Source organism: Calliphora vicina, chromosome 3, assembly GCF_958450345.1.
Source record: "Calliphora vicina chromosome 3, idCalVici1.1, whole genome shotgun sequence".
In the NCBI taxonomy this organism is placed as follows: domain Eukaryota; kingdom Metazoa; phylum Arthropoda; class Insecta; order Diptera; family Calliphoridae; genus Calliphora; species Calliphora vicina.
Window position 1 is genome coordinate 27,482,106 of NC_088782.1, and position 18,626 is coordinate 27,500,731.

Sequence of the window (18,626 nt, forward strand, 5' to 3'; positions counted from 1 at the left end):
GGAAACTATATAACTATCTATGAAAATTAAAGAAAAGGTCGATTAACAATTATACATTAAATATTAACTCTGAAGCGAATTTCTACGTATTGAAATATTAAACATTCAAAATTAACAAAATCGACTCTTCAATGTTGTCTAATATGATCCATCATCCATAAATAAAACAATTTCGCCAAATTCTTATACAAAATGTTGAACTATTTTTTTTTTCCACCAATTCTAGCATATAACTGCAACTTGTTTGATGTACAACTGCAACTTCAAACAGCAACATTTTCTAGGTTGAGTTTTTTTTTTAAACTTGAATTTATTTGAACATAAATTTAGTCTTCTCTTGGGCTTACGAATAAATGGTTGTTAAAACGGTTTGTGGTGAATAACAGTGAAAAAGCGGGAATAAAATTACAAAAGTGAAATACGATTCCTGTCAGCAAATTAAGCTGATTAAACAGAAAAATTAAACAACCACAAAAAGTGTGTATTATACAAATTTACCAAAGAAAACCTAAAGTAAATTATAAAAAAAACTAAGAAAATTCCAAGTGCTGGCAATAAATAATTTAAACAAAAAAATAAAACAAATTTGTTTTAAAAATTATAACGAAAAAAGAGCTATAGAAATAGAGAAACCTACAAGAAAACAAGTGTAGGTTGTTTGTCAAAAAAAAAAAAAAAATTGCTAATAAAAAAGTACTGGCTATAGATTTTAAAGCCTTAAAAAATAAAGATAAAAATTCATCATACAACTGAAAACAAAACTTTAATGTTTTTTTTTTGTAACTCCAAAAACAGCAAAATTTCAAACAGGTTTAAGCCACATTTAAACTTAATTGATATTAAAGTTCAAATGACACAAAATAAAAATAAAACAAATAAAAATTTACAGAAACACAAACCAAAAATGTTTAATTTATAAAATATCATAATTATAAGCATAAATAAATTATAAATTATAATAAAATACCAATAAAGTATAAGAAAAAGTTAATTTGAGACTTAAATCTTTGCCAATAAAATAAATTAAAAACCGATTGTTTTAAGTTGAACGTGATTTTTCATTTTTTGTTACAAAAGATTTGGTGATTTAAATTGAAAATTTAATTCATAAAACTAAAAAAAACGCATTTTATACGGATTTATTTTCATAAAAGATTTTAAGATTTAAATGTCATATTTAAACACGTCTTTCCATACAATATATTTTTTAACTTAAACTTTAAAAATACTTAAGTTTTTTAAATGTTTGTGGTGGCATTCATAACGTATTGCATACTTAAGTCTAAAATAACTGTCAGTTTGTATTGAAGTGTTTATGTTGAGTTGTCCCAGCTGTCAATATATTCAAAACTTAATGGAAGGTTTCTTTTTTCGTAAAACTAGGAAGTAAATAATGGAATTAAGTAAATTGTAAATTGTGTAGAAACAAAACTATATTCAAATGTTATTCAAATATGTAATTGTAAATTATAGGAGATAAACTTTAAGTGAAGTTTGAAGTGAAATTCAAATATGTTATTTAATGTTTGGTATTTGACAAACAAAAATTTTATGGTTTTCGATCATTTGTTTAGCTATTTTTAGATTTTTGTATTTAAAATATTGTGATTTGCCGCTTTTTAATGACAAGACTGAATTAAAAACATGTCTGAGTGCTATTTTTGTAAAAAAAATACTTTTAAAGCAAACCATATGACCCCGATTTTATGTGAAGGCCAACCTGAAAAAACTTAATGTCTTGGCCATACAATACCTTTATCTAGCTAGATATTTACTTATATTCTTTAAAGATTTTTGAGATTTTTTTTAGAAAAATCGTTTAAAAAAATGTTTTCTTGAAATTGTCCCATTGTAGATTCAATTCTGCAAATTGTGTTAAATTTCGTTGGAAAATAGGGTTCATTTGAAACATATACATATGTATTTGGCTATATAAGGGGTGTTTTTTTAGAGGGATAGAACTTTTTTTTTAAAATAAAACAACAAATTTAATGGTATAACCAAATATTTGGATTTATGGCATATGGCCGCCGCGACTTCGCCTATGAACGCCATCCTGTCGATCCAATTTAGCATAACTTTTTCGAGCATTTCCTCCCGGTCTTATTTCGTCAATAGTGCGTCGAATGTTGGCTCCTAAATGATGAATCGTTGCTGGTTTAACAGCATAGATTAGAGATTTGACGTACCCCACAAAAGAAGTCCAAATGTGTCAACTCACACGAACGGGGTTGCCAATTCACAGCTCCATTTTTTTTAGATAATTCGGTCACCAAACGTTTGCATGTTGCTACGACTTGTTGGAACCATTTCTCCTCCAATCATTTGCCTGTAGCGTTCGCCATTCACGGTTATCTTGGTACAAGATAACGTCGATGACGCCTTCAGCATGTAAACCGCACCAAACAGTGATTTTTTTGGAATGTAATGGACTCTCAAGAGTCAAATGAGGATTGTGCTCTCTCCAAAAAATTTAGTTTTTTTACATGGTAGAACCAACCAGGTACAATTATTAGGGAGAGTTTTCAATATTTACCCCTACAACGTCAAATAACGCATTTACTCTCATCACTTTTTATTTTGTTTTCGCAATGTTTTGCACGTTATATTAAAACTAACACATATTTATTTGGAAAAAATTTAATTTGAATTGAATATTTCACGAAAAAAAGTAAATACACAAAAATTTGTTTAATTAATTTATTTTTGTCTTAGACATTTCGTTTTGTTTTTTTCTAATTTTCTTTTGTTTGACGTTATAGGGAATGTATAATTGAGAACGTACTTTTTAATAATTGTACCTTGCTTGTTCTGCTATGGTTTTTTTACATACTCGTTAGGCAAGAAATGAGCTTCAATGCTGAAGATTATTTGACTTGACGAAGGGCTCTATAAATTTGGCGAACAGAGCGCGAATTTTGGAAATAAATTTTCACAATTTGTAAACGTGGTTCTGGTGTAAGTCTTTGCATGGTTATTTGCCAAAGTCTACTGAAAAAAAATATTCATTAGCATGACAGCTGGTTTTAAATTATTACTCTTTGCTATCTTTTGTATTTAGAATGTTTTAAAAGCAACTCGGCATATAGATGATTTAAAACATTTTAAACATAGTCCCACTTCGCGTCTAGATATGGTTGAGTCCTTTAAAGCTTCTTTAACGCTCGGCATAACGAATGATATCAATTGAGGCCTTTTCATTGAACTGAAAAAATCGTTATATCGAAAAATTTGTATTTTTTATAAAATTTTAGAACGATTTCAGATTTAATGCATAGAGAAATATACAAAGCATAGAGAAACATAGAGCGTAAACTAGAAAAAAAAACTCAAACAAAAAAAATTACTCAAAATAATCACACATACGAGTGTTGTTTTTGTTTTCACATAGCTTTTTCTATTAATACATTCTCACCACTTAGGTTTCTGGCAACTGAGTTAGGTCTTTGACAGGAGAGTTTCTGCTCTATGATACTCTTTGTAAACTAGACAAAACTCAAATAAGAAAATTTACTCAAAATAATCAATTGACAACTGAGTTAGGTTTTATTTAAAATAGTTTTTCATCTATCTGTCAATGAATATAATATTCCAACTTTTTGCATATTATGAACCCCGATTTGTGTCGCTTCGATCTGCGTCGTTTCGGCCATGCTGGACTATATAATACCCTACAATATAATTTATTTTCGTGAATGATTTTCGGAAGAGGGCATTATATGGGAGCTATGACTAATAATGGACCGATCGCCATGAAATTAGGTCGTGTGATCTACGTCTATATGAATGTTATTTCTATTGAATTTTATGTTTGTACCAACATTTTTAAGAGATTTATGCTCGTTAAAGTGTTTTTCAGAAGGGGGTCTTATATGGGAGCTATGAGTAATAATGGACCGATCGCCATGAAATTAAGTCGTGTAGTTTATGTCTATATGAATGTTATTTCTGTTGAATTTTATGTTTATACCAACATTTTTAAGAGATTTATGCTCGTTAAAGTGTTTTGCGGAAGGGGGTCTTATATGAGAGCTATGACTAATAATGGACCGATCATCATAAAATTAGGTGACATTAATTCAGTTTATATAAAACTTATTTGGATCAAAATGTGTGTAGATACATATATAAATTAACAATTTACGAACGATAAAGTATAATTTCGGGAGAACATTTGTATGGGTGCTAGGTGAAATAGTGGACCGATTTCAGTAATTTTCAATAGACTTCGTTCTTGGGCCGAAAAAAATGTATGTGCCAAATTTTATCGCAATATCTTCAAAATTGCGACTTGTACTTTGCGCCAGTCATATGAACAAGTAAAATAAAAATAGAACAAAAATTTGGGAGTAATTTCATTCAAATGAAAAAAGTGTTCAACAAACAGGTCAAAATAGGTCAACAAGTATATATAGGCTTAAAGAGGACACTTTGGACTTTCTCCTGGTAGTAAAATTTGTTTAACCCCTTTTGACCCTAAGCACTTTTATTCCACTGAAATTCAAATTTGGCTTAAATATAGTACCTGAGAAAAAAATTAATAACACATCAGGTATAAACGGTACAGTGACAAATCATATCAGCTCTTAAAGACTATTATCCTACCAACATAACAAAAGAAAAATCATCCAATTATCTATAACAGTTTGCGAGTAATGATAATTTACTTCTGATCAAATTTACAAAAATCACATTTTTATAAAATGACATAAAATATTTGAATTTAACAGCATGCCACGCACACAATTGACAATATTTTTATCTAATTTTTTGGCTACCTTAGTTTCAATGTGTTTACTATTGAATTTCATTAAAATTTTTGAAATCGGAGTTAACAAAAAGTTGGACTTTTGGCCGATGAAATTGAGATACATGCATCGTTAGTAATTCGATTTGCGTCGTTAATATGAAATTGTTTGTTTACGAATCTCGAAACCAATTAAATGGAAATCAATATAAATGTATGGAAAATCGTGCTTCGGTTTGTTTCGCGTTTCTCCGGTACCAAACACAAACCGGGGTATTAGTGTATTTTAAAAACTCTTCTATTTGCCATTTAAACAGTTCTTTAATAGAAGAGGAAGGAAAAACAATTATTCTTACTATTTTTTATATCGGAAGTAAAATACGTTCTTTATTCGATATATAAGGTTCTATGGAAAATATTTGCTCATTAGTTATATCCGATTTTTGGCTGTATATTCTTCTTGCTTATACAATTCATGGGCCTTTGTAAATGCCCATCGGTCTGTTGAAGGAACAAAGTATCATGCTCAATTTTTGAGGCCTAGAACGAATCAAGCCAATATCGGATACTCTGTTCCAAAGTGAAGCGTATCCCAGAGAGAGCGTTCTGAATCGATAGAATCAAATAGTATTCGGACGGGCCAAGATTTGGACTATCAGGCGGGTGAGACAAAACTTCGATTTCAGCAGCTTATATATACTCGTAGGACCCTTTTGCTCCCACAAATTATAGAGCATTGCCTAAGCGCTTGTTTGGCTGGTCTTCCATGTCAAAATCAATACTTCGCACCTTGAAACCGATGGAACACATTCTTCATAAGCTTTGGCGAGCAATCGGTGTGCTTCAGCGGCCCTTTTTTCGAATTGAAAACAGAAGCTCAAATCCGATAACGTTTGTTATTTTGATGACGGTGAATTTAGACCCTGGGAGCAGCGATAATCGGAAATGTACAATATAAGGGCCACCCTTTTGGAATCTTAAAATTCACCACAGATATGAAACTCAAATGGTGAAAGTTTCAATCATAATTTCCAAAAATTCAACGAATATTTAAAATTTGTTGTCCCCATATTTCCCGAGAAAGTGTCTAGAAACTAGGGTAATCGAATTATTCGATTTTTCTCTTGTTCGAATAAAACGAATAATTCGAATAAGAGATTTTAACTTGTTCGAATAATTCGATCGTAGGTTTAAAATTAATCGAATTATTCGAATAATTAAAAATTTTTAAAAAGTAAAGAATGAAGTTTTGATGTCGGTTTTTTAATATTTTATTGTTAAAGAACAAACAAAAAATAACGTTGAAGTTAACAATTCAAGTATAGATAATGTTAAAAACATTCGAAAGCAAAGTCCATCATTATATTTTCATCACAAATATTCTGATCAGATTAACTCCCGAACAATCTACAAAACAATTGACTAGCAAATCGAGTAACTAATTCTTTAGTAAATTAATCATTCACTATTTCTAAATTATTTATAACAAATTGTATTATACATAAAGCTTTATCAACGTTGCCGAATCATTGCTTAATAAAGTGGTCTTGGGGAATTACACAATAAGGGGAATCTGTCCAAAGTTTGATATCATTGTCAGTGAACGTGGCTAATTTGAAGTCAGGCAGTGCATGATTGACGCATTTACAAATACGCAAAAAGTTTATAACCATGTTAGACAAAGATGTTCAACGATGTTCAAAATCATGTATAAGACGATCTCCATGCTTTTCTTGCGCGTTTTGCAATATTTTTGCAAATGTTAGTGTGCAATATTTGTGTTTATCATTCGATTTATTAAATATTTTGCAACACGTACGTACGCGGTTAATAATATCACTTATATTCATCTATATCAATGTAATCAATCACACTTATCGTGGTTGGCGTAAACGTCTTACGCTTACGACAGTTTCGTACTAGATTAAAGATAAAATGCAAACTGCGTATGACGTTTACGCCAACCACGATAAGGGTGATTATAAATGTCATCCTCAATATCACTTTCGATGACCGTTTCAAAATCTCATTCTCCATCACATTCAAATCTACTTTAATCTAAGTTAATATTTTGATTATTAATTTCGATTCTTCTAATATTTCGCCAGCTAAATATCAAATATTTTATTCCGTACCTTTTATTTTCATTGGTTCAAGTCCTAAGTTACAAATTTTGAAAGATTTGTTTTTAGAATTGTAACTTCTTGCAGTAACATTTATATATTTATAGAAGGAGCTATCGGAACACTCATCTACAGTGATCGAAAGTGCCTTTGCCTTTAGTTGATTGTCGAATTTCAGAAATAATAAAATTTCAATAACTAAAAGTTGTTACTAGTTAGTAACAATTGTTACTGGAAAAGCGTTCATTAACTCAAAAAACTTGCAAGTAGAGAAAAAATCGAGAGCGTATAAATTTTAGAGAGTGTTCTCTCGTTGCAAACTATTACAAGCATAGCTGCCAGATTTGACGATTTATCGTCATTTTGACGATTTTTGGTTTCAAAAATAGCAATTTGACGATTTGACGATTTCTTTCTCGAAAATGACGATTTTCTGCATTATGAAAATATGGTACTATTTTATGAAATAGTAAAGAATTTTCTCATTTTGTTCGTGAATATTTAGATTTTGAATTTTGTCTATTAAAATTTTTAGATTTTAAATCAATTTTTGTAAATAAATTACTGAAATAAAACGTAAAAATTCTAAAGCACCTTTTTCTATTTTGACAAAATTTATTCAGAATATAATAACATCAATTGAAATCGCCAAGCTTGAATTTATGCTTTAATCTCAGGCATTATTACCTTCCAAATAATGGACCAAATGCTATATTTTAATGAAATTATATTTAAAAAGTAATGTCAGATATTGTTCATTATAAAGATTATAGACATTAAATTCTATTTTGTGTTTTATTTAAAATTAAAAAAAACTTCTGAATAAAACCTTATATTATAATTAAATTGAGCTTTACTTTTTTATTTTAGTGATCCCTTATTTATAAACTTCAATTTTAAGAAATGTTTTTGATAAATGTGATGTTTTCGTTCACTTTTTAAATAGAAATTTAAAATTCCTGTTAGAATTCTTTACCTTTTTAATTTTCCGATTTTTTTGACGATTTTTAAAATTCGAAATGACGATTTTTGTCTTTTTTATCGGGATATTGACGATTTTTTCCCAAATTCATCTGGCAGCCCTGATTACAAGTTCTATTTTGAACTCGTAATAGTTTGCAGCTTATATTTCATATGTTTTGTGTTATTGTTTATTTATTTACAAATTTTATTTTTGTGGTGAAAAAATGTAAAAAAAAGAATTTTCAATAAAATTTAAGAAAATGTGAGTATTTATACATTTTAAAAAGAATAAAACAATTATTACTGAAGAAGCGTTCATTTACTTTTTACTATTTTTGAGAAATTAAGAGAGTAATTTTGTAAATTTTGATTTTATTCTCTCGTTGCAAGTATTTATTGGGAAAGTAAATGAACAGACCTATTATTACTTATTTACATTTTAAATTATGAAAAATTTTAAGCAATTTAATAAATTTAAATATACATATATGAACATTTATTCGTTTTATTCGATTATTCTACATAAAATTGTTCGAATTATTCGTTATTCGAAAATGGCCTTTTTTAAATTGTTCGAATAATTATTCGTAAGAAATTATTCGATTAATCGAATGATCATTAGTCGAATGAATACCCTACTAGAAACCCTAATACTTATTGCATTGAGAAATGTTGAGCATTTTTTTTTTATTTTATTTTTTTTGTTGCGAAATTATGCATTTTCATTAAATGAACATCATTGTAACGGCTGAATGAGGACATTTATGTATTTTAACTAGTAGTAGTTGTTGTTGTTGTTTCTGTTGTATAATTATAACCATAAATAACACTTGTTTGTGTGCAAAAGAAGTAGTATGAGGTAATGGAAGTAGAACTATGCAGTGGAAGAAGTTGATGTAAATAAATATGTAGTTTGTAGTAGTAGGAAAAGATCTCAATATGGTTGATCGTGTTCACGAATGTATAAACAAGCAGACAAGACGTTGGTGATGTCCATAGTTAGTGATGGTTAAGTAATCAGGAAAAAAAGCAATTGCTGTGACATTAAATATAAGAAATTGAAAATTAAAACGGGCTATAGAAAGACAAAACCTAATGGTTAAGAGAAAAAGTAGTTATGAATAACTGAAATCCATGTTATATTAAACAATAAGGCAAGAAATATCTTTAACCCTTAACCAATACAAAAAGCCTCTTTAAAGATGCTTAGCAAACGATGGACACAAAACTTTTGAAGCATAAACACTTTAATACGCATACAAAAACAAAAAAACAAAACATTCATATGGAAGATGATGTTGAGCATTTTCACTGACCATAAAATCTATGGCAAACGATAGGAAAACCAAAAGTGTACGTTCGCTTGTAGTATGTGAGAGCATTTCATAGAAAAATTATAAAAAAAATACTCGTGGTACTATAGAAAAAGCTAAAAGTTTGATTTTAAATTAAAAGCATATTTGTTGATGCTGTTGTTTGTTTGTTGACGATATTATTGAACACCAAAACAACCTTCTCGATTGACTTGACACTGAGTATGCGGTTTGTCAACTAAATTTATGACAAGAAACAAGATTCTTAGCGGTATTGTTGTTCAACCGCAACGATAACAACTGATTTTCAGTTTGTTGCTGTTCGTTCGATTATTATATTACGCGTGCGCAACGTTTGCTTAGAAGCGAGTTGCTTCTCCACACAGCTCAATTTCAGTTCAGCGCACCGTTTTCAAAAATAATTATAGGCAGAGACAAATATACATACGTACAGAGACTTTGCCACAATGCCACCCATATTAGATTGCAATTAGTTTTTTTTTTCCATATAACTGGTATGTTGTCTATGAAGTTGCGATGTTGGACGGAAAAGTATTTTGAAAATATTACAATTTGAAATTATTAAGCTTGGAAACTCATTGTAATAACTGCAATTACCATTACCGAATCGTACATATCGTTACCGATATTCTATGACTTAAAAATGTGGGATTTTTTAAAATTTTTAGATTTTATTTTGAAACATTTTGAAAATATTGTTACGTTTTAACCTTTTCAAAACGCTGGTTTATTTCCTTTAAATAAACCGGATACTTTTGATTGCAAATAAAAGCCGTTTAGTAGTTTGAAAATGGTAACAACTCTTTATTTATTCAAATGTACAACAACAACAGAATTAAATAGTCACTCAATGTTTTTTTATATACGTTTGTAAATTCGCAGAAATACAGACACAATTTATAATGTACACGGATTTACTTGAAAAACACAACACACTTTAAGGCACTCAGTTGATGTTTATTCGAAAAGCGTCTTTGATAAACTCACTCACGACTGTAACCTCTGCCACTATTTATAACACTGCCATCTGCACTCTAGATTGTTCTTTAACTGTCAAAATTCGAATATTCTAGATCTTACTAATACATACGCCATCTGTGGTGTACTTTCTACAATGTTCTTTAACTGAATATACGAATTCGAATATACGGTCGCAGCAAACAGCGTTGCCAACTTACGATCAAATCAACTGAAAGCTTTTATTTAATAATGCCCACCGATATGTTACAGTTTGCTATTACAGCACTGTTATTTGAAAGCATTATGCTACTGTTAAATCAGCCCTTAAATCGTTATATTTGAATTCAAGTACAATTTCGTAACAATATAAATTTATTCAAAGTATTGGCATCTGTTAGGCATGACCATTTCCCATCTTTCTGGCAACATATGGATTCCGAGCCAAAAGAACTGCTCATCTTTTGAGTCCAAGAACGATTCAAGCCAATATCGGATACTCTGTTCCAAATTGAAGCGTATCCCAAAGAGAGCGATATACATTGATCGAAACTAATAGTAGTCGGACGGGGCACATATCCGGCCGCATATTCTGGACGTTTTTCGCACAATGCACGCTTCAAACGAATCAGTTGCATTCGGTACAGGTTCCCTGTGATGGTCTGGTCAGATTTCAGCAGCTCATAATATATAGAAGCCTTTTGTTACCACCAAATACAGAGAATTACATTAGCGCCATGGATATTTGGCTTTGCTGTCGATTCGGCTGGTTGGCCGGACTTCACATATGATCTCTAATGGATCCATTTTTCATCGCAAGTAATGATTCGGTGCAAAAATGAAACATGTAAAATCGTGCTTCGCTGGTTTTAAAACCGTCATTTAAACCCCTCAACACACTGAAATTTGGGAAGCTTTTAGATGAAAGTGTCAGAAAAGCCCCATAACACACTGAAATTTGGAAAGCATTATGCTACAAAAGAGTGGCAGAAAAGCTTTATATAATTGGACGGGCATTTAAAATCCCACAACACACTGAAGCAATTTGGGAAGCTTTAAGTTGCAAAGGATAGGCAGAAAAGCTCTATATAATAGAGCGGGCATTATAAACCCCACAACACACTGAAATTTGGGAAGCTGTAAGCTACAAAGAAGTGTCAGAAAAGCTATTTATTTGAAACCCCATAACAAACTGAAATTTGGGAAGCTTTAAGCTGCAAATGAGTAGCAGATAAGCTTTATATAATAGGGCGGGATTTGTAGAAATGTGTTGTAGAAATAACGTTTTAACATAGTACTAGACGTTGTTATGCATCCATCAGTCTATGACTATGGGTGTATCTTCTCACCCACCGAGTATGAAAAAAATCAAAACTTTTTCTGATACATCAGCAAAAGCTGCCTTACAAGTCAATATAAGCCTGACAATGTGCATAAACTCAATCAACTAATGCAACAATCCATCGACGAAGACGCTGAATGCTTCCTCTATTTGGGTAGCTCTTGGCACTCTTAACATCGAATGATCTATCTCACTTAAAGAATACATAAGATCTAGAAAATTTAAATGGGATCCGATAACCTCACACAAACAGTTTATTGAGTACAACTACTAAGACTTCAAACGAAATGCCTGGGAATACTTGGAGACGTCAAATCGAGATCAAGATTTAAGAATTTAACGTAGAGAAACGATAATATCGAGCCCTTAGCGCCAAATTATCCTAAGCGACATTTTTAAAATTTTTGTTTTATTGCAGAAATTAAAATTTAAAAATTTTAGCGTTCTCAGAATACCAAAATTGTTAATAACATCAAAAATATAGGGGGTAAGATTTTATCGTAAATCAATGTTTATATTTCACAGTAAACAAATTTTATCGTAAGCGACACACAGTGGTATAGAAAAAAAAGAGGGAAATAAATCTGTAACTTCTAAATGTTTACATTAGTTTGAATGAAATTTCACATGCGCAAAGAAGAAGTGTTGTCGAGTTTAAGTTGTGAACGTGGAGCTCATGGGCCCACCAGGGGCGCGACCAAGGGCCCTCAAATTAGGACACCTCGGGTGTGTTACATTTTTTAAACGATATTATTTCTTGGTTTGAGTTCCGATTTCAAATCGAGGACTACAAAAAACCTCATTGTATCTATCAATTATCTATTATAGCTTAGGAGATATTCGCATTTGAAAATTAAATTTTCAACATTTTTACCCACCCTACTCCAGTTTTTTAATAACAGCGTATCCAAATATTTCCCGATTTTCTCCAGTTTTCCTTTATTGGACTAAGAACACATGTATGTGTCAAATGGAAAAAGAATTGTTTAAAAGTAATGACTAAGTCCAAAGTTATATGCATTTGAATTTAAAAAATTTTAAAAAGGCGATTTTTCGCTAATTTTTTGGGAAAAAATAACTTTTTTTCTTTTTGAGTTATAGCAAAAAATTTCTAAGATGATGTATAAGGAATTTCTACTTTCTGAAAGCTAAGTTCTCATAAAATATTTTAAAGGAAAACTAATTTCAAAATTGTTGTTACCGATTGGACCAGGTCCTTTCAAAAAACTACTATTTTTTATGTAAAATAAAGTTTTAGGGCAAAAATTCTCAAATCGCGTATCCGATATCAAAATATAATAACCGCTTATAGGTGGCTCAATATGTTTCTAATTATTTTGTAAAGGGTCTCGATAACCCCGACCCTGGTATGGATATTAAGCCAAAAAACTAAAAATTTAAATTTTTTGAATTTTTTGACACTTTTTTGGGAATAGCGGGATTGCTGATAATAAATTTCAAAATTCGTTTTTATTTTTCCATTTTAAATAGAAATCTACATAACTGTGAAATTTCACTAAAAACTATTTATAAATAAAAATTTAATTTCAATTTGAAATATTTTTATCTATGCAAAAATTCAATAAAAACCATTTTTTGTCATATTTTTCTATAAAGTATTCCAGGACACACTTAGAAAGGTGACTGCATCACTACAACAATACAAAAACAACAGGTACTTTGTTTTTGTTAAAAAGTAGGTGAACTGTCAAAGTTGCCTGTTGTTGTTTTTGCTTTTGGGTTTGTTGTATTTTTCGCCACAACAACCACAAGTGAATTGACAATTCAAACTTAATAAAAAAAATAATCAGCTGTTTCATCGCAGTCACCTTTCTAAGTGTGCCCTGAAGTATTCCATGAATTTTGTATTGTCAAAAGTTATAAATGTTTTTGAAAAATAGATAAATAGCTTGAACGAAATTATATTATATCGCATCATAACATTTTTAATTCTTTGTATAAATTTCAAAATAATCAAAATAAACCTTCTCCTGTAAAATGTGTGTTTTGTCGCTTACGATAATTTGGCGCTAAGGGCTCGATATGTACTAGCAAAAGATACAGAGGAATTTGGCCATCTCGTAATTTAGTGCTGTTAGATTTACTTGTGTGGGGCTATGTTATGTCGTAGGTTTATGCCAACAAGAGGAATTCAGAAAGAGTTGTGGAAAGAATCTATCTAAAGAAACGACAGTGATTTAGTTTAACATCTTGATTAAAAATCAATAAGATTTCTAAATTATTCTGAGTTTTATTGAAATACAAAATTATTATGTACTTATTAGAAGAAGAGTAGATCCATGTTTGATTCAAGATTATGAAATGGAAATATGAAACAATCATCTGATGATTTCATACGATGACGTTCCAAATTTAGGAACGAGTACTATATATATTAAGGGAGACATTCTGTCTCCAATCTCAAATTCTGTTTATCATTGAATGGCAGACACATCAATTAGACATTCCTAATGATGAATCCCGATGTCAAAAAGTTGTAAATGTACGATCGCATTTATAATTAATTTGTAAGCAAATTTTTCGGATTAACCTCGTGAATGGGTTGTTGTTATAGTAGTTGATATCATAAATGTGTTGTTGTTATTCGAGTACTAATTTCTCTTTATGATCTTTATAAATACTGGTTTATCAATGCTTAGACTCTAAGCCTTAGAGACAAACCATTCAAAAAGTGTTGAATTTCTATGGATGTTGTATCAGTTCTCTCCCAAATTTCAACGAATACAGATTTTGCCCTTAGGGGGATGGAGTTTGATTTTGTTTAATGTTTATGTACGAGTGTAATTTTTTGTATTGAAATATGATTTTGGCACACCTTGTATGGAATGCGGTTTGTACTAAATAAATAGTCTGGAAATTTTAAAAGAACAAACAAATATATGGCACCTACAAAGTGATTTACATACATTAGAGTGGTACAAATTTACTTTTATACGGGACACATATTAAAGAAACTATAACACGGTGCTACGAAGATACAAAACTTGGAAAATGACCTAGCGTGGGTTATAGGGCTTGCTGAGTTAGTTAGTTAGTTATAAGTATTGTTTTTGTTAAGAATATCTAAATGAAAAACAAAATTTATCAACTTTTTTGATTTTTGTCGCTTTTTATTGCATATTTATACCAATGTATTAAGGAAATTTAGTTCTTAACAAACCATCGTTTTAATTATTCAAATCGGATGAAAATTGTAAAAGTTATTCAACTTTTCATTAACATCTTTTTTAGTGTTTTCTCCCCCAGCCCATATGAATAAAAAAAAATCCAAAAAACTATACAAACAAATTTTTGTACAATTTTTAATTTACAAGGTAATTTTTTTCGAAAAAGTTTAATAACTTTTGCAAATATGAATCGATTTTAACAAGTAATTTCTCATATTTGTCAACATAAAATTGTCTTTAAAATACTGTGCAAAAACAATAGGGTTTCATAGAAAAAAATTAAAATAATGTTACGTTTTAACCTTTGCAAAACGTTGGTTTATTTCCTTTAAATATACTTTTGATTGCAAATAAAAGCCGTTTAGTAGTTTAAAAATTGTAACAACTCTTTATTTATTTAAAATGTACAACAGCAACAGAATTGAATAGTCACTCAATGTTTTTATACACGTTTATAAATTCGCTAAAATACAGAAACACTTTACAATGTACACGAATTCTCTTGAAAAACACAGCACTCAGTTGATGTTTGTTCGAAAAGCGTCTCTGATAAACTCACGACTGCAACCTCTGCAACTATTTATAACACAGCCATCTGCATTCTAGATTGCTCTTTAACTGTCTAGAGCTTTCTAATACATACGCCATCTGTGTACTTTCTTTTTTTTTTTTATTTATTTAATTATTATTTTCAACAACCTAGCTTATTGGTTCTACAATGTTCTTTAACTGAATATTCGAATTCGAATATACGGTTGCAGCAAACAGCGCACAGTGGTATGAGAATAAAAAAAGAGGGAAATAAATCTGTAACTTCTAAACCCTTACGCCGATTTGAATGAAATTTTACATGCACAAAGAGGAAGTGCAGTCGAGTTTAAGTTTTGAATTTGGACCTCATGAGCCCACCAGGAGCGGGACCAGTGGTTCCCAAAGTAGGACACCTTGGGTATGTTCAATTTTTAAAATGATCCTACTTCGTCGTTTGTACTACATAAAACCTCCTCGTAGCTATCAATTATCTCTTATAGCTTAGGAGATATTCGCATTTGAAAATTTAATTTTCAACATTTTTACCCACCCTACTCCAGTTTTTTGGTGACCGCGGTTCCAAATATTCCCCGATGTTATCCATTTTTCTTTTATAGGATTAACAATAGATCTATATATCAAATAAAGAAAGAAGTGTTTAAAAATCATGGCTGAGTCCAAAGTTATATTCATTTGAATTTAAAAAAATTAAAAAAGGCGATTTTTCGCAATTTTTTTGGGAAAAAAGTACTTTTATTCTTTTTAAGTTATCTAAAAAATTTCTAAGAGCATGTATAATGAATTTGTACTTTTTGAAAAGCTAACTTTACGCCAAATATTTTAAATGTAAAAAACATTTATAATTTTGGATAGCGACGGGATCAGGTCTATTCAAAAAATGCCTATTTTTTATGTAAAATTCAACTTTAGGGCAAAAATTCTCAAATCGCATATTCGATATCAAAATGTAGTAACCTATTTTAGATGGCCCAATAAGTTCTTAATTATTTTGTAAAGGGTTCCGATAACCCCGCCCCTGGTATGGATATTATAGCCAAAAAACGAAAAAATCCCATTTTTGGGATTTTTCAATATTTTTTTAGGAATTGCGGGATACTTGTTAACAAATTTCAAAATTTGTTTTCATTTTTGCATTTTAAATAGAAAAATCTACATAACTGTGAAATTTCATTAAAAAATATTCATAAATAAAAATTTTATTTCAATTTGAAAAAATTGTATCTATGCAAAATTCAATAAAAAGCATTTTTTGTCATATTTTTCAAAAAAGTATTCCATGAATTTTTTAATTCTCAAAAGTTATATACATTCAAGTCAAATAAATTAGGGAAAACTAAACAACTCGCTGAGAATTTACCTATATTACAGATTTATTTCCATCTTTTTTTATTCTCATACCACTGTGCAGCGTTGCCAACTTACGATCAATGTTACTTTTAAATCAGCCGTTAAAATCGTTATATTTGAATTCAACACAATTTCGCAACAATAACTATTGTTGAATTTGAAAAATTTCGAAAAAAAATAAAAAAAGAAAGCGTAACTATTTATAAAAACTTACACAATTTCTTGGAATATAGACTTTATGCATACATTTTATGAAAGCCTAATTCTTTGCCTAACTTTAATTGTTTAAAATTTTGAAATCGGTCTAAAAATGTGTGAGTTAGAGGTACTAAAGTACTACGACCTACTCTAAAACCGTTTTTTCAAAATAACTCAAAATTTTGAGGGTTTTTCAAAATCTTTGAAAACGGTTTTAGTACGTCCTCACCTAAGCCTACAACCTCCATTAGGCGGCTTTCAAGTTCTGACAAAAAGTGTAATTTTGTAGCAGAGTGTAATTATGGAAGGAAGTTTCATCAGAAATCACTTGAATAAATATTAATATTTTACAATAATTGGAACAAGTTGTAAATGCTAATGAACTTTGAAGATGTTTATAAAAATGAATCTCAATCAAATTTAGAATTTGAGTTTCAATAAAACAATTTTTTTTTTAAAAACGATCGATTTCCTGAACATTTTTATTAGAAACACTCAGTTTTCAAATTATTTCGAATGTTTTTCATATAAATATACAAATATACAGAAACTGACATTTAAATTCTGTTAATAATCCCTAATGTTATCTCCCCTAATATGACCTCTCTTTCATTATTTACCACTCCCATTTAAGGGTTAACAAATTCCTTAAATACCTCAATTCTAAAATAAATGCATTTTTGTTTTCTTGATCTCCCATGTACAGACAACTAAAACGAAGAAAAAGTTAAAAAAAACTAGTTTCATAGTTGAATGTCTAAATGGGGGGTTGGTTGCAAGTTGAATAAATAAATTGTGACTTTCAACGCATTTAAAGTGGGTCTTACACAGCACGAGTAGTGCAACAAGTACAACAAGATTTTCAAAAAAAAAAAACACATTTTAAGACGTGAGCAGTTACAATTACAAAGACACCACATATGCTGCATTCCTATGCATTAGGGGGGCCTTATTTGTAAGGAGTCAAAATTAGTTTTTGATGTTGCCAAATACAATTAAAGTTTTGTTTGCAAACTATATCCAGCATTGGTTAAAAAAAAAACAATTCTGAAGCTTGGGTCAAAAAATCATCAGTTTTTCCAAAAATTGCTAAATTTGATTATAGACAAACATATGTGAAACGATTTGCCGCTACACTCCTTTTCGGCCTGTAAATAGCGATTTCAGTCAGACTCTTATTGAATGGAATATCCATCATTTCGCAGATAATAAGACCCAACATGATGAGATTTTTGGAAATTCTTATGTTTAGGGGGTAAAAAAGTGTAGTTGAGTGTTTGACACTTTTTAGAAATTAGATCATTAGGGCACGGAAAACCAGTTAAATCGGTATTTTTTACTTCTATAGCATCTTCCTCAATAAATTCTAACCGTGCTTATCGAATTATAAATAACTATTATGTTTATTATAAAGAATTATAAAATATCTGTATTTAAAATTTGTTATCAAGAATCCCTGAATTCCAAAAATTTTTTGGAAAATCCCAAAAATGGGATAGGTTATTAAATTCTCAGCGAGTTGTTTAGTTTTCCCTAATTTATTTGACACGTAAAAAACATAAGGTAGACATGTTATATATCAATGGATAGAGGATTTTGTCTACTTTTCAAAAATGTATATAACTTTTGACAATTAAAAAATTCATGGAATACTTTTTTGAAAAATATGACAAAAAATGCTTTTTATTGAATTTTTGCATAGATACAAATTTTTCAAATTGAAATAAAATTTTTATTTATGAATATTTTTTAATGAAATTTCACAGTTATGTAGATTTTTCTATTTAAAATGGAAAAATAAAAACAAATTTTGAAATTTGTAATCAAGTATCCCGCAATTCCCAAAAAAATCTTGAAAAATCCCAAAAATGGGAT